Source organism: Pipistrellus hanaki (assembly GCF_964339955.1).
Source record: "Pipistrellus hanaki genome assembly, chromosome: 13".
Classification (NCBI taxonomy): domain Eukaryota; kingdom Metazoa; phylum Chordata; class Mammalia; order Chiroptera; family Vespertilionidae; genus Pipistrellus; species Pipistrellus hanaki.
The window spans coordinates 29,585,931-29,609,271 of record NC_140515.1 but is presented as its reverse complement, the minus strand read 5'-3'; the positions used below and the strand labels follow the sequence as shown (position 1 = coordinate 29,609,271).

General features: G+C 40.1%; 1 protein-coding gene across 6 annotated transcripts in view; it reads left to right on the top strand.

Moving 5' to 3' along the window:
• Nucleotides 1-3,950: 3,950 nt before the first annotated feature.
• TMCC1 (transmembrane and coiled-coil domain family 1) overlaps nucleotides 3,951-23,341 on the top strand; it is a 105,881-nt gene continuing 86,490 nt past the window's right edge. The window contains exons 1-3 of one of the 6 annotated variants that reach the window (XM_084902579.1): nucleotides 3,951-4,144; nucleotides 14,439-14,688; nucleotides 19,914-19,973. The gene's annotated coding sequence lies outside the window, so the exon portion shown is untranslated. Of the gene's footprint in view, nucleotides 4,145-14,435; nucleotides 14,689-19,913; nucleotides 19,974-23,341 lie in introns of all 6 variants that reach the window. The other 5 variants (XM_084902577.1, XM_084902578.1, XM_084902580.1 and 2 more) reach the window with 5 other exon arrangements.

Sequence of the window (23,341 nt, the reverse complement as noted above, 5' to 3'; positions counted from 1 at the left end):
TATAAAAAGAAGTACAGCTCTAACCAGTTTGGCTCAGTGGATAGAGTTTCAGCCTATGGACTGATGGGTCCTGGGTTTGATTCTGGTCAAGGACATATGCCAGGGCTGCAGGCTCAATTCCCAATATGGGGCATGCAGGAGGCAGCCGGTAAATGATTCTCTCTCTCATCATTGATTATTTCTATCTCTCACTCCCTCTCCCTTCCTCTTTGAAATCAATTAAAAAGAAAAAAAAAATTTTTTTTTACAAAGAAAAGAAAAGGATGAGATCAGGGCTTCAAATTTCCAGCTCAGGCTACGCATAGATGACCTGAAAGCTTCTATTTCGATTTTGAAAGAAACCTTTAGTGCCGTGATTTCTGAAAACGAAACCCAGAGCCTCATTCTGCAAATGGCTAATAGGGATTATATTTCAACTCTTTGGCAGGCCCCTGTAGGTGAGTAACAGTGCAGACACTTAAGGTTTTGGAGCAAAGCCCTGCCATTCTCCGTGATAACTAATCTTTTGAGAAACAGCCTTTGGCTTGCTACCGAGCCTTAGTAGATACTGAACTCTTAACCACACGTCTGTCCTCAAGTTACCAGGTGACCTGAGCTACCCATCGTGAACTGAGTGTTGTCTAGTCCACCAGGCTATAAGGTTGTGCGAGCACAGCAGCACTCCATTATCAATGAAACTGTCTCTATGAGACTGGGCTTGAGAGGGCCCTGAAGGCACAAGTTATGAGGAAGTGGGCCAAATGCCCATGGCCCCTACTGCTATTTTATCGTCTCTCTTTCTCTCACCCAGACTTCAGTCTCATGGGGTATTCCCTCTGACCGGGGAAGAGAAAAAACCCAGACTTGGTTATTAATAGTGTGGTTTATGATGTTTCTACACAATATGCGGGCACTGAGTGAAAACGAACTGTTGCAGCACTATTGCCCCTTTTCTGGGATTTCCTTGAAGAAAAATAGGAAAATGGGATGGGAGATGGGGATATCCAAAGAGAAGGACTACACACATTGAGCAAAAAGGTGTTATAGCCATGATGGCAGCAAAAATGTACTTAGGACTGTGAACAAGGAGGGGCATAAAAGAAGCAACAGAGAAGCCTAGGCTGGACTGCTTTGACTCACTGAGAAGTCAGAGTAAAGGGGACCTTGGAGACAGGTTCAGGGGGTTAGCTCGGGACAAGCTGCCGCTGCCCATTGTTCCCCTGGTTGCAAGTCTCATAGTGGTTGGGGGGGGGATACGTGCCTGTGGGGGAATGGCAAAAGTATGCTCCCTGGAGGGAGAGCATACCCTGTATTCTTTGTCCTGAGCATATTTATCTCTTTCTTGCAGGTGAAATCTTAGGGGAGATTTCAGGGGAGGTTCTTAATAGAATATTCATCAGCTTTCCAGGTGTGCTCTTTTAGGGTCATGGTCTCCACTGATTGGTCAGTGCCTTTAGTCAATGTAATAGGTCCTGAGGCAACCACTGTGTTACTTGTCCCGTTTTTCTGCTTTTCTGGAGCTGAAATACAATTGAAGCCTAGATGTTATCTTTAGGGAGGAAAAGGTTAGGGGGGTCTAAACCAAACCACATGACCAGTGATATGCTAGCAGCTAGGGGAAGATAGGTTCTTGTTTTCTCAATTTTGCCCCTTGCTAGTCATCTGGAGCTTTCTGCCCTGGTGAGCTTCTGTACCTGGCCCATTGTCCTTGCTCTGCTCATGTCTAGCAAGTTTCTTCTGATTTAGTGGTCCAGGAAATAAGCCACACAATAAGAGCAGGGGAAGTATTCTCTCTCTTCTATTTTCTGTAAGAGCACATGTAAGATTAGAATTCATTGTTCCTTGGATGTTTGGAAAACCCCCTGCCAAATAATCTAGATTATATGTATCTTTTATTGGAAGGATTAAAAATACCAATTCAGTTTCTTTATTGGCGAACTAGAGGCCTGGTGCACAAAATCCTTGCAAGGGTAGGGTCCCTAGGCTTGGCTGGCGATCAGGGCCTATCTGTGGGGCAACCAGCGGGCAGCTGAGGGTCTCCTAATGTTGGAGATGAGACCTGGAAGCATTCAGCAGTGTAGTGAGCAGGGCTTTATTACTTCTTTATTACTTCTGAATTATTTCTGAATAAACTGGTCCTGAGGCTATTGGGGAAGGGGAGACTGACTTTGGTTTCTTTGATTCTTGGCTACTGCAGTTCAGCAAAGAATATGTAACGTCAGGGATCCTGTTAAGTGAGCTGTCAGAGTGGCCGGGACTGTGGTTGGAGTCTGGCTGAGGGTTTGTGCTGCGTGAGATCACGCTGGTCACTTTCCCCTCCAGTCTTTCTGACATACAGAAAGTACACCAGGGCTGCGATATATCAGAGCTACACCAGCCAGGATTCCAATCACGATGCCGGCAATAGCCTCATCTGAGAGGCCAGGACTTTGTAGTGTTGAATCAGATTGTACGTCCAGCCTGAGAGGGCCACTTTTGCTGGAACTGATAGGGTTGAAGACCTCACCCTGAAAATCCCCAGCATCTTCCCTCCTGGCGGGGTCTATGGTGAGGATGCTGTTGTTCTGGGACAGCTTCACCCTGTCCATGAGCAGGAGACTCTGGCTCTTGAAGAGCCACCGGATGAAGATCCCAGTGTCATCTATGAGACAGGTCCGGACCACGGCGTCCTTATCCTGTGACTGTGGCATTGCTGGCTTGCATGGAGGGCTTTATACATGGAGCTGTCCAATTACTTGTTTGCTCCAAAAATCTTTCTCTAGGGCTTGTAGGGTGTAGTATTCTATATCCTTCAGCGTGACTTTCTGGAACAGCAGGGACCCATTGAGATACACTGTCTCTTGATTCTTTTTTGGAGACCCGGGGGTAATTTTTGGAGTGTCTATCACATATGATACAATTAGAAGGTTGCTGTCTGTCTATACATTCCCCTTTGTATCAGATATAGCCTGCTAGATTCCCAGGCAGACTGTGGACAAGAGGAAGCACATCCTCCCCTTTAGCAGCATTGGACCTGCCCTGATTCAACAGTGAGTTGGGCAGTGGTGGGCAGGCTCCAGAAGGTTAAGAGTGAGTCGGCCATTAGGAGCCCCTGCCAGGGGATGCACCCTCTGTGAGCAGGCCCTGAAGGGGACTCCATGGTGTCTGCTGTCTGTTCTGTCCCTTCCTCTGTGAGAAGAACCCGAGGTCCAGAAACGCTCACAGGCACTGCTCTTCTGACTGGTGGGCTGATTATTATTATTATTATTATTATTTTTAAAACATTTTCTTTCTCCACCAGATCTAACTTCAGGAGATCATGTATTCTGTTTGATCCTCACATTGTACTCGCAGCAACTCGGGAACAGGGCCTAGTACAGGGAGGAGGCCTCAGTACCTAAGTGATGAATGCATACATAAATTAGGGAAATGAAATAATAAAGGGTTAGGCTGATGGCTGCTTGTGGGTCCCTTCAGTGGTAATGCCAGACGAGAAACAGGAACGGCCTTTGCCCTTTTCCTAGCAGCAGACCAAAACCCGCCAAATGGGAGGAGAAGGAAGAAGGCGGCGTTTGGATGCCAGGTAGAAAGAACAGGTGTATGACTCAGGGAGGCGGCCAGAAATCCGCTCACATCTGCATTGCTTGGGGGCCTCTCTCCCCAGAAAGAGGGACCAAAGCAGAGGGGAGCTCGGTTCTGGGAGCTTCGGCCGGGAGGAGGAGGAGTCCACCTGCAGCAGCTCAGCTACACCTGCAGCGTGGGCTCAGCTCAACCGCCCGGCGAGCGCGTGGGTGGGCGCGCGGCCGGGGGCGGGGCCATGCGGCCGGGGGGCGGGGCCACGTGGGAGTGCGCGCCGGGGGGCTGTTCCCACCCCCCGCTGCGTGCGCGCGCCCGCCGCTGCCTCGCGCGTGCGCGCCGCGGGCCGGGGGCGGAGGTTGTGGGCGGTGACGGCGGGCGCACGCGCTCTCGCCTCCTCTAGCCGGTTCGCGCTCCCGCGCAGGGACCGAAGCGCCCGGTGGCGGCTGCGGCGGCGGCTGGGGCAGCTGAGGCGGCGTGGGGGGAGGGTTGGGAGGGGGGTTGGCCGCGGGGGATGGACCGGGCGCGGCGGCCGCAGCGGCAGGAGCCGGCGCCTGAACTCGAGCGGCCGTGCTGGCGGAGACGCCGGCTGCTCCTCCCCTCCCTGCCGGTGAGTGAGCGCCCCCGCCCCGGGTTGTGGCTGCGGCCGCGGCCCCTCACGGCCACTTCGGGTGAGAGTAGTCCGGGCAGCGTGGTCTGGCGGCGCTGCCGACGCGGGCCAGGCCTCCCCCCTCACGGCCTGGAGCGACTCGGACCCTCGGTCGCCCCCCGATCGGGGCTGAAGCCCGGGCCTAGGACTCCGACCCCCCAACGTCCCGCCGCCTCCTGGCCTCCTTTCCCGGCTGGCCCCTCTGTCATTGTGACCCTGGATTTCTCTCACCCCCTCGCCTCGCCCCCTTCCCAGCGCTGGTGTCCGGGGCTGAGGGAAGGGAGGGGCGTGTGGAGTTGGGCCGAGGCCCGAGGGACTGTTGGGGAGCTCGTCTGGTGGCGGCGGCGGCGGTGGTGGTAGTGGTGTAGGTGGAGGTGGGTCTGAGGTCCTGGGAGCCCTCGCTCGCCCTCCCTGGCGTCCCCAGAAGTTGTCCACCAGGGCTCAGCCATTGCCACCTGAAACCAGTTCTGCACCTTTTGTTGTGATGTTGAACTTGTTGTCTAAGGGGGAGGAGGGAACCTGCTGTCCTGGGATCGGGAGCATAGGCAGTGTGCCAGTTGGGGAGCTAGGCTGACGGGGTTCGGGGTGCCTGTCACTAGCCTTTTTAAAAAGGGAAAATGGGCGTATCTTCTCTGAAGGGCCAGACATCGTTTACAGCTTGCAAACTCCCTCTCTGACCCTTTCATTCCCCTTTTCAGCCTTAGCAAAGCTGTGTGTAGTCTTGTCCAGCCATTTGGTTCATTCCTGAACCACATTGATGGTGAGGGTGCCCCAGGTGGACCTGCAGCAGAGTTTCTTGAAGCAGCCCACTTGAGCTGTTGGCCAATTCTCTCCCCCAACCTCTCCCCCCCCCCCTTTTTTTTGTGACACCTGATACAGTAGACTTGGTAGATCCTAAGGCAATGCTTTTGTAAGCTGACTTTTCAGCCTGACTTGTCATAAAGGAAAGGAAGATGAAAACATAGACACTAATCCAAAATGGATGCTGTTAAGTCATCAGAGGTACCTGTACCATAAGCATCTCTATTGAAAGATCTGAATTCCTAAATTAGTTAATTTTTTTTTTTTAAAGTCACCCCAGGCTTAAAAAGCACTTAAATCCTCAGCCAGAACAGGTTTAAAATGAAGTGCAACTTTGATTTACTTATGTTTTCTGACCAGTATTTTAAAATTTGGAAGTGATTGGTTAACTAAATCCTTGTCTTTGAAGTACCCATGTATAGAAATTGTTACAAAGCCTGGAGGAAAGAACCTTATGAAAATGTTATTGTGTTACAGACAAGATTCCTTCAGGAGGTAGATACAGTTTTTCCTCCACTGTGTATTAGAAGAGTGAGACTCCACTGGGTGAGAAAGGTGAAGGGATAAGTACAAATTGGTAGTTACAAAATAGTCACAGGGGTGTAAAGTTCAGCATAGGGAATATAGTCAATACTGTTGTAATAACTATGGTGCCAGGGGGGTAATTGAATTATCAGGGGATCACTTTGTAATCAAACTGCTATGCTTGTATATCTGGAACTAATCCTATATAATTAAAGTCTAGTATGCTAAGTGCCTGGTCCACTGGTCAGCCTTTCAACCAATCAAAACATAATATGCTATTGATATGCTAAGACCGCTCAACTGCTCGCTATGATGTTCATTGACCACCAGAGGGCAGATGCTCTGACTGGTAGGTTAGCTTGCTGCTGGGGTCCAGCCAATTGGGACTGAGTGAGATGGGCCAGACATACCCTGGAGCCCTCCCACAGTCCCTTCCTGGTCCCAATTGTGCACCAGTCGTGAACCAGTGGGGTCCCTTGGTCTGGCCTGTGCCCTCTTGCAATCTGGGACCCCTAAGGGGATATTGGAGAGCTGGTTTACGCCTGATTCCCGCCGGCCAGGCCGAGGGACCCCACCAGGATGCACCAGTATAAAATAATATTGAATGTCAATTGTAATTGAAAAATAAAATTTAAAAAAAGTGAAACTTTGTGAGTAGGTGGTAGTTTTACTAGTGTCATGTAACAAAATATGCCTATAGTTATGATTTTAACTTACCAATACCTTGTCCTCTACCAACAGAGTTGGCTTGTATTTTTTGAAATCACACACTCACTCTCTGGTTAGTATGGAAAGATTAAAAAGCTGCTTCTGGTTAATGGGCAATAACCTTTTAATTTCTAAAGAGTTTTAAGCTGTTTACAGAGTAGATTGCTGATCAGCATAGCAAAATTTTAGATCTTAAAAATTTATTAGTATGTGATCTAGATCTGTTATAATTATGGACATTTATTAAGATTTGGCATGGTATGGGATACCCTGTACTATGTGTATGAAATTAGATTTCTCAGTATTTGCATCTTAAGATAAACAGAAGTACAGTCAGCTGACACATGTTGTGACACCTTGAAGTAGTTGAGAGAATCTCATAAGCACCCACACACAAACTACAGTTTGATGAAGAAATCCAGTGTTCTGGATTAGTTGGTCACTACCTTTACTCTAAGCTGTTTTGTACAAAAGTATTTCTCCTTTTCTGTAAGAGTTTCTTATGCCTGTCTTACATGTACAAAACCTGTCCTGGCTGAGGACTTAAGTTTAAACTTCTTGATGTGGCATTTATGGATCATTCATTAATCATAAAATATTTATTGAGCTCTTATTTTGTTCCAGGATTTCTTCTAAGGACTGAGCTACAGTGAGGTAACAAAGCAGACAAAGTCCTGCCCTCATTGAGCTTTATTCTGTGTATGTCAGAATGAGGAAACAATAAGCAAATAGACAAGATAATTTCAGATAATGCTAAAAGTCAGTGATTATCAAACTTTTTCTGTACAGGGCCAAAAAAGAAATATTTATGGGCTATATGGTCTCTGTTGCAGCTACTCAACTCTGTTATTTTAGTGTAGAAATGGTCACAGGCAGTAGTACATAAACGAACTTGTCTGTCCTACTTAAACTTGGGACACTGAAATTTGAATTGCATGTAATTTTCCCATATCACAAAATATTCCTTTTGCTTTTTTTTTTTAACCATTTAAAAATGTAAAAACTATTCTTATCTCATAGGCCATACAAAATCTTGGGGCAAACTGGATTTGGCCTGTGGGCTGTAATCTAACCCTTTGTAGAAAAAGTTTCCTGCCCTGGCCAGTGTGGCTCAGTTGGTTGGGTGTTGTCCTGTGCACCGATTTGATTCTTGGTCAAAGCAATATACACAGTTTGTGGATTTGATCCCTGGTCAGGGATCATCATACAGGAAATCAACCAGTCGATGTTTCTCCCATTGATGTTTTTCTCTCTCCCCCTCTTCTCTCTAAAATGAATAAAAATATATATTAAAAGAAAAGAAAAAGTTTTCTCCTCACTAAGGAGAAGGTATTCGATGCAAGAGTTTTCCTAGCAGAAGATCTGCAGGTGGAATTGAGCTTCTCCTATGTTCCCCTGCATTGAAGTTCTCCACATACCATGTCACTCTTGCCTTTGTGTCTTTTTTCATTGTGTTGTTCTTAACTAGGTTGTTCTCTTCCTGTCAGATATTTAAAATCCACCCATTATAGAATATAAGACTTGGAAGAGATCTTAACTTCATACCCAATTGCTTTCTTAAAATGTTCTCAGTGATTTTTCAACCTGTTTGAACACCTTTTACGACAGAAAATTCATTACTTTGAGCCTATGCTATTTTCAGATAGCTCTAATTGTTAGAGTCTTCTTCATGTTGTAATAGGATTCATCCTTTCCATGGTGCTGCCTTACACGGAGTAAGCCTGCACCGGGATTGCACCTCATCCCCAGGATTCGGTTCTAAAGTCACTGCATGAGACAAAAATCACATAAGATGAAAGCTATAGGGAAATTCCTTACATTATATAGTGTGAATGTTTTTGTATACTATATATAATTGTATGCCATTCTTACGCATGCTACAGATTGAGAGCCACTGAGCTTGACTTCAGGAAGGAGCAAGAGGAAATAAATTATTATGTGGATATGTAGGCCTTCAAACATTCTTGCTTTTTAAAACATCTGTCAAATCCCTATCAGAGTGGGGGAGGGTAGATAATTTTAATGTGTTCCTGCTTCCTTGCAGGGTTTGTTTTATTTTTACATTAAGCCTTTATTACATTAATAGATGTTTATAGATATATTATGTTAAATGAGATAATATGTAAGGAGGCATCTAGCACATGGTACATGGCTAATAAATTCAGTATTTGAATCTAAATTTTTGCTTCATTGGGCTCTCATTCACACTGTCCTTTGAAAAGTTGAAGAACTAGGCCACCTGCTTCCTGTCTTTCCAAATAGGCATTTCCTGTTGTGGCTCTACTGAACATCTGTCACTCTCTATGTCCTTGAGTGTTGTTCACATTTTACCAGAGGTCAGCTAGTAAGTTAAATGGGTATAAGATCTAACTCTCAGTTCTGTTACATGACCCTTCAAGTATTTGAATACTGCTATTATGTCTCTCTTTTTAAAAAAATATATTTTATTGATTTTTTTACAGAGAGAAAGAGAGAGGGATAGAGTTAGAAACATCCATGAGAGACAAACATGGATCAGCTGCCTCCTGCACACACCCTACTGGGGATGTGCCCACAACCAAGGTACATGCCCTTGACCGGAATCGAACCTGGGACCTTTCAGTCCGCAGGCTGACGCTCTATCCACTGAGCCAAACCGGTTTCGGCTATTATGTCTCTTAAGTATTCACTTTTCTCAGGGTTAATTTCTTTTCTTTTCTTTTCTTTTTTAATATGTTTTTATTGATTTCAAGAGGAAGGGAGAGGGAGAAAAGAGATAGAAACATCAATGATGAGAGAATTATTAATTGGCTGCCTTCTGGGATCAAGCCCGCAACCTGAGCATGTGCCCTTGACCAGAATCAAACCTGGAACCCTTCAGTCTGAAGGCCGACGCTCTATCCACTGAGCCAACCAGTTAGGGCTGATTTAAAAGCACATTATTATTGATTTTAGAGAGGAAGGGAGAGAAAGATAGAGATAGAAACATTAGTGATGAGAGACAATCATTGATCGGCTGCCTCCTACATGCCCCTCACTGGGGATGGGATTGAGCCCACAACCTGGCATATGCCCTGACCAGATATCAAACTGTGATCTCCTGGTTCTTATGCTGATGCTCAACCACTGAGCCACACTGGCTGGGCCTGACTTTCCTTGATTTTAATGGCATTGGTAGTTTTGAAAATAACTGATCAGGCATTTTTGTACAAAATCCTTCAATTGGGATTTGTCTGATGTTTTTCTAAGGGGTAGATTATATAGATATAATGTGATTTAGAAAGGAAGAACCTAGAGTTAAAGTGTCATTCTTATCACATATCATGAGTACATATTATTGATATTACTTATCAATGTTAATGTTAACCTTGATCACCTAGGTTGAGGTAGTGTTTATTTTCTTCACTGTAACGTTACCCTTTTGTTCTTCCCTTTCTGAATTGTAGAAGAAAGCCATTATGCATAGCCCTCACTTAATGAGTAATGAATTATCCTTCACCTCCTTAAGGGTGGAATATCTATATAAATTTCTTTGCTCAAATTGTTCCAGCTTTGGTCATTGGGAGCTTTTTCAGTGGGCTCCTGTCTATCTTTCCTTTGACATACTCTGATGATTGTATGTGAGCGCTTTTCTGACACCATAAAACGTTTCAGGCTCATCCTTTATATATCATGCTCTAATCCTGTAATTGATCATTTTTTCCAAGGAGCCATTATTGGAAATGGTATTAGAAACTATGGCCTGGGTGCTAAGTGTGCTAGTTGCAACTAGAGTATTGTTTCCAGTGAGGTAGCAAAGAGATATATGTGTATGTGTTAACCTATGTGTACATGTATATCTATAAATAGTTCTAGTGAGGTAGAACTATGTTTCTAGTGAGTTAGCAAGGAGAAATATGTGTATGTTAACCTATGTGAACATGCATATCTATAAATAGTTCTATATGTAACCACTTATATCTCTATATTAAGCTACTCATGAATTCATACTGATGTGTACAACTCTAATTCCTTAACACATTAATCATTCTAGCTTCCTCCACTTTACCAGCAAGAAATTTGGCCATTCATTTACTTAATTCTTCAATTCCACTATACATCATATACATGGTTTTAGAATGGTTAGTATGTGCCCTTATGGGAAACAACTATATTAACTAGAGTACAGTGCTTGTGGATCCTTCGTTTTTGCTTTAGTCTTACAGATTCTCATTTCCAGCATTACCTAGGTTAGCACTATATTCTTCTACCTCCTTTGTGAGGTGGTTTCACATTTGCAGTACATTTAGATTGTTTCGTCACATTCTGCATTCTATGCCGAGATCCCTTTTGCATACATTGTTTATACTTTGTGCTTTAAAGTTATATGGGTTTTGACAAAGTTCTTTAAAACAAAATTTTTATTGATTTTTTTAGAGAGAGAGAGGGAGAGAGAGAAACATCAATTGGCTGTCTTCTGCAGGCCCCCTACTGGGAATCAAGCTGGCAACCTGAGCACGTGCCCAGACTAAGAATCGAACCAGCAACATTTTGGTATACAGGACAATTCTCAACCAACTGAGCCACACTGACCAGAGTTACAAACTTTTAATATATTTGCCATTACAGTATCATATGGAATAGTTTCACTGCTCTAAAAAATTTGTGCTTCATCTATTTAATTCCCCCCACGCCACTAATCTTTTTACTGACTTTACAGTATTGCCTTTTCCAGAACAATACATTTTGTATTACTTTTTAATTTATTACTTTTAAAGAGAGAGAGGGGAAGAAAGAAACCTCACTTTGTTATTCTACTCATTCATGTATTCACTGTTTCTTTTTTTGTTGTTAATATTTTTTCCTTTGATTTTTTTTTTTTCTTAAAGAGTTGAAGGGAGGAAGACAGAGAGGGAGACAGATGGAGAGAGAGAGAGAGAGAGAGAGAGAGAGAGAGAGAGAGAGAGAGAGAGAGAGAGAGAGAGAGGGAGGGAGAGAGAGAAACATCAATTTGAGAGAGAGATATCAATTGGTTGCCTTCCATATGTGCCCTAATCGGGGCCAGGGGTCAAACCTGCAAACCAGGTATATGCCCTTGACTAGTAATCAAACCCGAGACCCTTGGGTGCACAGGCCAAAGGTCTAATCACTTGGCCACACCAGCCAGGCCACTGGCTATTTCTTGTATGTGTGTGTCCTGACTGGGGATCAAACCCACAACCTTGGTATATCAGGATGATGTTCTAACCAACTGATACAGCTGGCCAGGGTCCAGAATATTAAATTTTCAAAAGTATTTTTTAATTATTTTAATACAGCATTTTTTTAAGTAGTGGGAGATACAGGTATTAGATAACTAATTAACACTTGGGGGCTTTTTTTTTGTATTGAGGTCAAATTCACATAACAAAATTCTTAATATTAACTATTTGAAATATACAGTGTAGAGGCTTTTTGTTCATTCACAATCTTGTGCAACCACTACCACCATCTAATTGCAAATCATTTTCATCACTACTAAAAGAAACCCTAGCAATCCCTAGTCTGATTTTTATTCCTATGGATTTACCTATTCTGAACATTTCACTTAAATGGGGAGACGTAATATATGGCCTTTGTTTCTGGTTTTTTTTACTTAATATTTTTAAGGTTCCTCCATGTTGGAGCATGTTTCAGTACTTAATTTCTTTCTTATGGGTGAATAATAACCCATTATATAGTTAAAGCACATTTTGTTCCTGTATACAGTCTTTTTAAAAAAATATATATTTTATTGATTTTTTTACAGAGACGAAGGGAGAGAGATAGAGAGCTAGAAACGTCGATGAGAGAGAAACACCGACCAGTTGCCTCCTGCACCCCCCCTACCGGGGATGTGCCCGCAACCAACGTACATGCCCCTCACTGGAATCAAACCTGGGACCTTTCAGTCCACAGCCTGACGCTCTACCGCTGAGCGTTTCTGCTGTGTATACATTCTTTAGTTGATGGACATTTGAATTGTTTTCACTTTTTGGCAATTACGAATGCTGCTGCTATGAACATTCACGTAACAGTTTTTTTTATTGATTTCAGAGAGAAGAAGAGAGAGAGCAGGATAGAAACACTAATGATTAGAGAAAATCATTAATTGGCTGTCTTCTACACCCCCCCCACTGGGGATCGAGCCTGAAACTGGGCATGTGCCCTGACCTGAATTGAACTGTCATTTGATTGGTTGATGTTCAACCACTGAGCCACCCTCATGGGCTCATGTATCAGTTTTTGTTGAACATATGTTTTAAAATGCTCTTGTATTTTCTTTTCTTTTCTTTTTTTTTTTTTTTTTAAACGCTCACCAAGGATATTTTTTCACTGATTTTTTTAGAGAGAGGGAAAGACAGAGAGAAACATCAATGTGAGAGAAACATGTGCAGGAGGCAACAAGTAGTTGCCTCCTGCACATGTCCTGACCAGGGCCAGGAACCTGCAATTAAGTTACGTGCCCTTCACTGAATTGAACCCAGGACCCTTTAGTCCGAAGGTCGATGCTCTATCCACTAAGTCAAACCAACTAGGGTATGAATATATTTTCTTTTCGAAAAGTTTTATGTTTCCCAGTGGCTTATTTGGGGTGAAGTGCTAATAGAAGGCTACTTTGTTTTGGCATAATATTCATCAGTAAATACTGAAATCACATAATTTTCCTGTTGTCATTATGGAGTAAAGGATTTTGATCCAGATGGGGTAATAGTAGGTAGCCTACCCTTAGAATTCTGTTAGAGAAATATCTTGAATTACATTGTGTTCCATTCAGTTCTCCTTTTGAGAGTAGCAAGTAGTCTTTCATTGTGAAGTTGGATTATACCATTTATTGTGGTCTTAATATCTGAGTATCTGGATTATGTTTAGCATTATGTATTCAGAGGGATAGTAGGCAGGATTCCCATTCTGTAATCTATTTGGCATCATTGATGTTACAAGGGTTTTATTCTTACCACATTTCCTCTGAGATTTGGACTGTAATAGAGTAGCATTAAATATTTGTGTTTTCTTATTGTGGCACCCAACCCTGAAGCTTTGTTTTGCAGTTGACACCTTTGCCTTGATAGATTCCTTTTCGAATTGCAAAAGTTTTCTTATTTTGCAAGTTTCGGGTAACCTGACCCAATCCATTGAAACCTACTGTTTTTCAGACTTCTTGAAAGCAAGGAGTAGTCTTTGCTATCTTTATAGCTTATTGCTAAGTGACTTTGGGATTCCCTGGAGGTAACGGAAAATATATGTTATATATTAACCACCATCAAACTATCCCAAGGAACTTCACTGTAGGCAAGCCCTTTAAAAAGGTTTATGTAATGAACACTGGGCCGGAACCAAGAAGATCTCTATTACTAAACAAATAGTTTGTACCTGTTTGTTTGGTTGGTTTTTGTACTTCTTTTTATAAAAAGATAATATTGACTCTAATTTATAAGAATGTTGTGATGGGAAATCTCTTCTAGTAAGGTACTTCTTTTTTTTTAAGACAGGCATTTGGGAAGAGATATGTATTATGAAAATTCTTGTTAGTGCTTTTTTTCTTTATTTTAATAATGTAACTGAATCTCCTCTCATAATAAAAGCCTCTGTCAAGTACAGTATGTGTATTTATATTTTCAGTGCTCTTCAATTTTCCGTATAGTTACAGATTTCTACATGGTACATTTTACTTCTGAATGAAGGACTTTTTTTTTAACATTTCATGTGAAACAGGTTTGCTGGTGATAAATCCTTTCAGCTTTTGTATATCTGAAGAAGTCTTTAATTTGTCTTGATTAATTTCCTTTACCAGGTCACTAGTCTTACTATAAAAAACATAAAATAGCTGGATCACCTGCTGAAATGTACCTTTGTTGTTGTTTTTTATATTTTTTTTATTGATTAGAGAGAGATGGGGGAAGTGAGAGAAACATCGATTTGTTGTACCGCTTATTTATGCATTCATTGGTTGCTTCTTGTATGTGACCTGACTGGAGATCAAATTTGGAACCGTGGCTTATTGGGACTACACTCTAACTAGCTGAGCTACCTGGCCAGGACTGACATGTACCTTTGATTACTGCTGTCTTTGATAACCCCATTGTCAGTTGGTTCGCCCACTTGTATTTACTTCCACTTGATCTTTTAATATTCACTAATACCAACTTGAAAAATGTTGAGACTAATGAGTGGTAATTGTTTGCTAGCCACTCATTTGCATTCAGTAGTGTTTCTTTATTCTCTTACTCCTTTGTCCCAGCAGGTATTACTCTCTTCAGAAGACACAACTGCAGTTAGTAATTTCTTCAGATGCCGACACTTGGTGAACAGCTGGTCTTGATCACAAGATTTACAAGACAGTCTCCATCCTCCCAGATTGGATCTCTTTTCATATGGATCTTCTATTTCTATGTCTTTTTTAAAAATAACTTTTTTGGGAACATTTTGGATTACAACGTTTCATCCTCATCTATGCAAAGAAAGGAAAGCTGTTGTGCTGGGATTTTGAGGAGGTATGTGTTTTTTATTTTATTTTATTATAAAATTGCATCACTTAGGCAGTCAGAGCACTATAAAATAATGATACCTTTACTTGCCTCTTTAGAATTCAGTTCTCAATCACTGGTTTCATCTACTTTTCTATTCTCCCTTTTTCTAGCAATTGTCATAGCTTAATAAGAACTTTCTTTTCTTTTTTAAAAAAATATATTTTATTGATTTTTTACAGAGAGAAAGGGAGAGAGATAGAGAGCTAGAAACGTCAATGAGAGAGAAACATCGACCAGCTGCCTCTTGCACACCCCCTACTGGGGATGTGCCCACAATCAACCTACATGCCCTTGACCGGAATTGAACCTGGGACCTTCCAGTCCCCAGACCAACGCTCTACCACTGAGCCAAACCGGTTTCGGCAAGAACTTTCTTGATGTGCATTATAACAACTAATTCCTTAAATTCTTCCTAAATGTCCTTGGACTCTGTGTTAGACTTATACTAATAAGTGACAGGAAACAGTTTGAATTCTTATTCCTCAAGTTGAGATTGTGACTTTTTTGAACTGAGTTTGTTTCCATTCGGCATAGACACTGAGTGGTTTGGGAAAACTTAGTATCTTTAGCATAATATATGGCTATGTGATTTTATAGTCTGTTTCAATATCATTTGAAAGAGGAGGCATGATTGTGTAGAAATCAAGAGACTTCATTCCCAGTTTTGACATTACTATATCATGCTTTGAGGGTTAAAGTATGTTTTCTTACCTCTAGGCTTTTGTTATTTGCTTTACACAGACCTCACAGGATTGTTGAGAATCAGATGAGAACATTTGTGTGGAAGACTATTTTGTTGATATATACTGAGTGGCCAAATTATTATGATCTCTGGTATAATAATCTGGCCACTCCGAGTGTGTGTGTGTATGTGTGTATTAGAGGCCTGGTGCATGAATTTGTGCATGGGTAGGGTCTGGCCAGCCTGGTTAGGGGGAGGGGACATGGGTGGTTGGCCAGCCTGCCTGTTGGTCGAACTCCTGGTTGAGGGGACCATTTGCGTATTAGCCTTTTATTATATAGGTTATACATTGAGTGGCCAGATTATTGTGCATTCAGAGATCATAATAATCTGGCCACTCAGAGACATACTATATTGGGAACAATATAAAAGATCAACAAAACCAAGAGTTTGTTCTTTGAAAGGATAAACAAGATTGATGAACCTCTAGCCAGGCTTACCAAGAAGCAAAGAGAGAGGACCCAAATAAAATCAGAAATGAAAGAGGAGAAATAACAATAGACCCCACAGAAATACAAAGGGTTGTTTTAAAATATTATGAGCAACTCTATCCCAACAAACTGGACAACCTGGAGGAAATGAGCATATTCCTAGAAAAGTACAACCTTCCAAAACTCAATCAGGAAGAATCTAAAAATCTCAATAGGCCAATAATTATGAAAGAAATTGAAGCAGTCATTTAAAAGCTTCCAGCAAACAAAGGTGGGGCCAGAGGGCTTCACCGGGGAGTTTTACCAAACATTCAAGGAAGAACTAAAACCTATCCTCAGACTATTCCAAAAAATTCAAGAGAAAGGAACACTTCCAAGCTTCTTCTATGAAGCCAGCATCATCCTAATACCAAAATCAGATAAACACAACACAATGAAAGAGAATTACAGGCCAATATCCCTCATGGACATAGATGTCAAAATCCTCAACAAAACTCTGGCAAATCAGATCCAATAGTAATATATCAGAAAGATCATACACCATGACCAAGTAGGATTTATCCCAGGGATGGTACAATGTCCGCAAATCAATAAACATGATACATCACATAAACAAATTGAGGGAGAAAAACCACATAGTCATATCAGTAGATGTAGAAAAAACATTTGGCAAAATCCAAAACCCATTTTTAATAAAAATTCTCAGCAAGGTGGGAATAGAAGGATCATACCTCAACATAATAAAAGCCATATATGACAAACCCACAGCCAACATCATACTCAATGGGCAAAAACTAAAACCATTTTCCCTAAGAACAGGAATTTTGTGTTAATCTGTTAGGGGTTGGGTTATGTTTGAAGCTTATTATTGCTATCATTATCAGAGTTGACATATATAGTTTCCATCAGAACCAGAGACTTCAAATTTCCCTTATGTCTTTTATCTCACTTGGCTTTGAGTTTTCTCTTTGTGCAGTTTCTCAGAGTGTATCTGTCTCTTGTAGCTGTGTTCCACTGTTATTTTTGCTCAAAACTTGTTGGCATGGTAATGGAGAGTGAGGGAGTTCTGTAATGATCTATTAAGCCTCATATTTATGCAGGTATTAGAACCTGGGTTTTTAAATATATATATACATATATACATATATACATATATACATACACACACACACACACACACACACACACACACACACATACACATATATTGATTTCAGAAAGGAAGGAAGAGGGAAGAGAGAAAGAGAAACATCAACGACGAGAGAGAATCATTGATTGGCTGCCTCCTGCATGCCCCTGCAACCTGGGCAATGTGCCCTTGACAAACAGAACCTGGGTCTCGGAAGTGTAGCTTTCACCAGACTTTCCACTTCACTTTCAGGGTGGAGTGTCTACCTTTTCTTTTTCCCCAAATGGTGTCTAGGATAGATTTTTAAAGCCATTTCTTTTTTAGCTAAGATTTTTAAAGCCCTTTTAAAAGCCCTTTCCCCCCTCTGCATTAAGGTTATTTTTTCTTTAGACAGAGAGTGGAGATTGGGTATGTCAATCTCCTTTCCTTTCCTCTAGCTATAGTAAGATTCCTACCTGTGTTCTTGGGATACACAGGCCTTGAATAATTTTTCCTTGCAGATTAAGCCTTTTATTCTGTAGGGAAATAGGGAAATAGGTCTGGGCTTATTGGCACTGCCTACTATTCTACTCTTCAAGTTCCTGAGGGCAGGAATGAGGAGCTTTCTTTGATTTTCCCCACATCCTATCCCGTCCCCCATTAGTAAGCCTTTTGAAATTCCGGCCTGTAATAGGGTGGGAATTCTCTTATGATTATATCCCTCAGGAACTTTACACTCTCATGTTAACTCATATTCAGTCTTTAGCAATTTGTCAACATTTGTGGTTTAGTCTTTCTAACTGCAGTGGGATTCATCCTTGCTCTTGTGACTGTTTCCTTTAGTTAGAGAGAAGGCTTTTTCCTCATTTAGGGTTTTAGTTGCTTTGTCCATTCAAGCCTGATTGCCTAGAGGTTGGGTTAGGAGAAAATGGAGGGAGGGGAGAGTAATTTCATCCACTTTCTTAACCTTAGGAATACACTTTGTGGTCATAGAATAACTTGTGAGATTTGCCTTAGTACTCAGCATATAATAAGTTTTTATAAATGGTCATTTGTGCTTGATTATTTGTTCTGCAATTATTGGGTGCTTTGTCATATGAATGTCTATTTAGGTGCAGTTTGTTTATCATGCTATTCAGATTTATATTTTTTTCTATTTACCCCCTTTTTGGGGTCATTGCCAACTACTGATAGTAATTTCCTTATTATGCTTATGGCTATTTTTCACTTGTAATTTTGCTAAAGTTTTGGAGGCTATATTACTATATGAATACAGATTTTTACATTGTTATATCTTCCTATAAATTATAATTCTGTTAATGTTTTTGCATTAAAGTCTGCTTTGTGTATTAAGCCAGAGCAATTTTCTTTGTGTTTGTATGACTTTTTCCATACTTTTTTATTTTTAGATATAATTCTTGAATTTTGTTTATTTATTTATTTTTGGTTATAATTTTTAAATTATAGTTTACATTTACTGTTTTGTATTAGTTTCAGGAGTACAGCATAGTGCTTAGACAATCATATACTTTACAAAGTTTCTCCTGTTATTTGTAGTACCCACCTTTTAAACAATTTAGTTTAATAATTTTTATCTTTTGATCTAGCTACATTTAGTATAATTACTGGAATGTTTGGGTTGACATTTGACATCCTACATTTTGCTATTTATGTGTTCCGCTTTTTTTTGTGATTGTGCTCCCTCTTTTTGCATTTATTTGGGTATTTTAATTCTTTTTTTTTTAAATTATATTTTATTGATTTTGTACAGAGAGTAAGGGAGAGAGACAGAGAGTTAGAAACATCAATGAGAGAGAGTCATCGATCAGCTGCCTCTTGCACACCCCCTACTGGGGATATGCCCGCAACCAAGGTACATGCCCTTGACCAGAATCGAACCCGGGACCCTTCAGTCCCCAAGCCGACTCTCTATCCATTGACCCAAACCGGTTTCGGCTTGGGTATTTTAATTCTGTTTTTTCTTTTTTCAAATTGATTTTAGAGTGGGAGGGAGAGGAAGAGAGAGACATCAGTGGTGATAGAGAATCATTGAGTCGCTGCCTCCTGCATACCCCCTACTGGGGGTTGCTGCAACCCGGGTATGTGCCCTGACCTGGAATCAACTGATGACCTCCTGGTTCATAGGACAATGCTCAACCACTGAGCCACATGACCAGACCTATTTTTCCTTTCTATTAGTATAGAAGTTGTATACTCTTTTGCTCGCTCTTAAATGTTTATCCTAGAAATTAAAACATGTATTTTCTTTCTTTTTTGAAGTGTGAGAGTTTTTTTGAATACATGATGTAGTCGTGAGGTATAAAATTCAAAATATACACAGGTTATATGATAGAAAGACCTCTTTCACATCTGCCCACCAGCTGCCCAGTTCTTTCTAGATGACTCAGATGTGTATCCACCATTATAGTCATCTTGCATCTTTACTGGCCCCCAAACATACTGTATTTACTTTTTTTTTTAATATATATTTTATTAATTTTTTTACAGAGAGGAAGGGAGAGAGATAGAGAGCTAGAAATGTCGATGAGAGAGAAACATCCCCTACCAGGGATGTGCCCGCAACCAAGGTACATGCCCTTGACGGAATCAAACCCGAGACCTTTCAGTCCACAGACCGACGCTCTACCACTGAGCCAAACCGGTTTTGGCAATAAAATATTTTTTAAAATGTTGTGAAGAATTACCCTATTTCTATCAATGATAGAGAAATTTTAACATACTAAGTTTTATATATACTAAGTTTTTTACTTTGTGTATGTAATAGATAATATATACTAATGTTAACATACTAAGTTATATATACCAAGTTTTTTTCTTTGTGTATGTAATAGATAATAAGTTCTCCCCTCTAAGTTTCCCACTTAATTCTTAATGTTTTGCTTTTCAGCTTTTCCTAAAAGGATTCCTGTATACTTTGGAAGTGCTTGAGGAAGAGTGATATAGGCAAGTAAGTATCCAACTCTTTATAGTCAATGAAATAACTGGTTCATTGCCAAACCAAAAAACTTTGGTTACCATACCTATTAAAAAAAAAAAATACACACACACACACAAATATATATATATATATATATATGAAAAACTTAAAGGCAGAAAAGAAAAAGGATTTTTGTATATAATTTGGGATTTTTTTAAAGCACCCTCATAAACATTTGACAGATTTTAAAAACACAAATTTTAACTTCTTTTTTTTTAATTTATTGATTAAGGTATTACATATGTGTCCTTATCCCCCATTAACTTACTTCTGATACTAATTCAGAACAACTTGTTTATTGAATGTGAACTAATGGTGTATTTTGGCAAAATGGTTCTATAAGAATTTTTAAAAATTCTGAAACTTTAACAAGTTACTTTAAATGTCTGGTATGTAGGTGGCTTTTTCTCCTCTTTTCCCCTTTTCACTCCTTCACCCTACCCCTTTTCGCCATGTCCTTCTGTTCCTTTTTCTTTTCCTACTTCCTCTGGTTTACTTATAAGAACTCTACTTTTCAGAGAAGCTGAATGAATAAAAGAGAAGCCAACATTTCCCTTCTTACAAAAGCACACTTACTTTGCAGTTGAACTTGTGTTAAACTAGGGGTCTCAATATAGTTATTCAGGGAATTTTATAAACTGAGCAATAGTTATTATTTATTTGAATTTTACAGAAGAAAATAGAGGATTCCTAAAAAACTTTGCCATTGTTAAATTTCTTTAGTGTTTGCAATCTTCCTCCCTCTCTTCCCCTCCGTCCACTTAAAACGATATGAATGGCCTTTAATGGTTGCAACGGGAAATGGAAAAGGAAGGGGATACGGCAGCTCTGGCTCCTGTGGCGGCTTCACAGACTGTGGCTACCCTCCCTTTATTTTTTTTGGTATATATTTTTATTGATTTCAGAGATAGTAAGGGAGAGGGAGAGAGAGAAACATCAATGTTGAGAGCATCATTGATCAGCTGCCTCCTGCATATCCACTACTAAGGATCAAGCCCACAACTGCGGCATGTGCCCTGATTGGGAATCGAACTGTGACCTCCTGGTTCATAGGTTGATACTCAACCACTGAGCTACACTGGTCAGGCTTGTGCTTGCATTCTTACTGTCAGCAATTTTACAGAGTTAAATATTGCAACTTTACTGTCTTTGGTAGTTTTGGCACAGCATTTGACCTTCCTTAATATTTGTCTTATATTGAAAGGTGACCTTAAATATTTTCTGTTGGTCTACAGAAAATTTTAACAAGGGTCAAAATTTTGACTTATATTGAAAGGTGGCCTTAAATTTTCTTTTGACCTATAGAAAATTTTAGCAAGCGTCAAAATTTTGACCATATTTTTTGTTTGTTGATATCACAGCAATAATGCTGATGATATCACAGCAATAATGCTGATGATAGCTACAAGTGTAAGTACCAGATTACATTTTACCAGGTGTATTGGTTAATAATGCGGATTTTGTAATAAAAGAAAACACGATAATTTCCAGAGAAACATCAGAAGTGCTTTATTCAAAGTAATGTCCATCGCTAGCTATACATTCCCTCCTCTTCCCTCCAACCCCCCAAATTTCAGGTAACTTGTGGTTTACCTCAACTTTATGTTTTGAGGTAAACCATTCAGAGACGGAATTTTCCACTTCTTTGTATGTTTTGAAGTGCTACTCAGAAAGTGTGTGTGCTATCGATTGGAACAAGTGGTAATCTGAAAGAGCAAGGTCTGGTGAATATGGTGGGTGGGTTAATACTTCCCAGGCAAGATCTTTTAATGTATTTTTAACTGGTTTTGAAGTGTGTGATGATGCGTTATCAAGAAGCAAAATTACTTTGCCGTGTCTTCTGGCATATTCTGGTCCTTTCACGATCAAAGCGTTCAAATTGATTATTTGTTGTTGGTAGCGATCAGTATTAACCGTTTCACCTGGTTTTAGAAGCTCATAATACACCCACTTTCCTGATCCCACCATATGTAGAGCATTGTCTTCTTTCCAAAGCAATTTGGCCTTGCAGTTGATGTTGATGGTTGACCTGGATCAACCCATGTTTTTGTGCATTTGGGATTCTCAAAATAAATCCACTTTCATCGCAATTACAGTCTGATGGAAAAAAGACTTTATTTCGTGCCGTTGAAAGACAGTAAATGTTGATGACTTTTCGGTTTTCCATTTTTCTTTCGTTCAGTTGATATAGCACCCATTTTCCTTTAAAATCTTTCCCATTGCTTGTAAACAATTGGAAATTGTTTGCTGAGCAAGGTTTAATCTTTCTGCAAGTTCTTTTTGAGTTTGCTATGCATCTTCATCCAGTAATGCTTGTAATTGTTGGTCTTCAAACTTTTCAGTTGACCTGGACATTCTTTGTCTTTCATATCAAAATCATCACTTTTAAAGCTTAACCCAGCGTTCACCATAAGCTTCCTGAAGTATACGATAACTTTCAGCAGCACTTTTCTTCAAAATAAAGTAATGAATTAAAACTTCCCACAAATGCTCTTTTTTTTGGCACGAAATTTGACATTTTTAAGCGTAAAAATATCTATGATGTTAACTTCAGAAAATTTGACATATAAAGTTTTGAAGCTTGCTGTCAATACAACAAAATAGCATACATAGCAAATCGCATGTATATCAACATATGTGTAATTCCTATCTATTGAGAAAAATCCGCATTATTAACCAGTACACCGGTATCATCAATGTAATAGGTTGTTTTTCAAACTTCTTTTCTTATCACTTGATGATTACAGCTCAACTTAGAGTGCCATGTTAGGTAAGCCTCTGCTGGTTAGTATGGTTATGTCTTGCCTTTAGAAATCTTAGAACTTATTCCTATACTATTACATAATCATTGTATTTGTGTCGATAACCTGTGCAAACTTTGGCTTTGAGATTGACATCCTATTTGTAGATTTTCTTAGGAATGCTGACATTCCTTATAATTAATCAATCATCACTTTAAATTATATGAAAATAATGATGTCCAAATGCTAGTGAAATTTCAAATGTATTTACTAACATATAAAATGTATCATTTTTCATTAAAAATAAGAGAAGCAGATGATCACTTGATTAGTTTATAACACTGCCCAAAGGAATAGATTGTTGAGTAATAAATTCCTATAATTCCTTATACATTTATATATGAAACTAATATTGACATAGGGCCTTTATTCATGGTACCTATTACTACTCATGGGAGAAATTTATCTTATATATTTTACTTTCTAAACCAACAAGAAAATCATTTGTATTATTTAGGTAATAAAATACAAAGAAGGAAAAAAGTAAATTACTTCTTCATTATCAGTCTGCTGTTTTCACATCCTCCTATCTTCTCA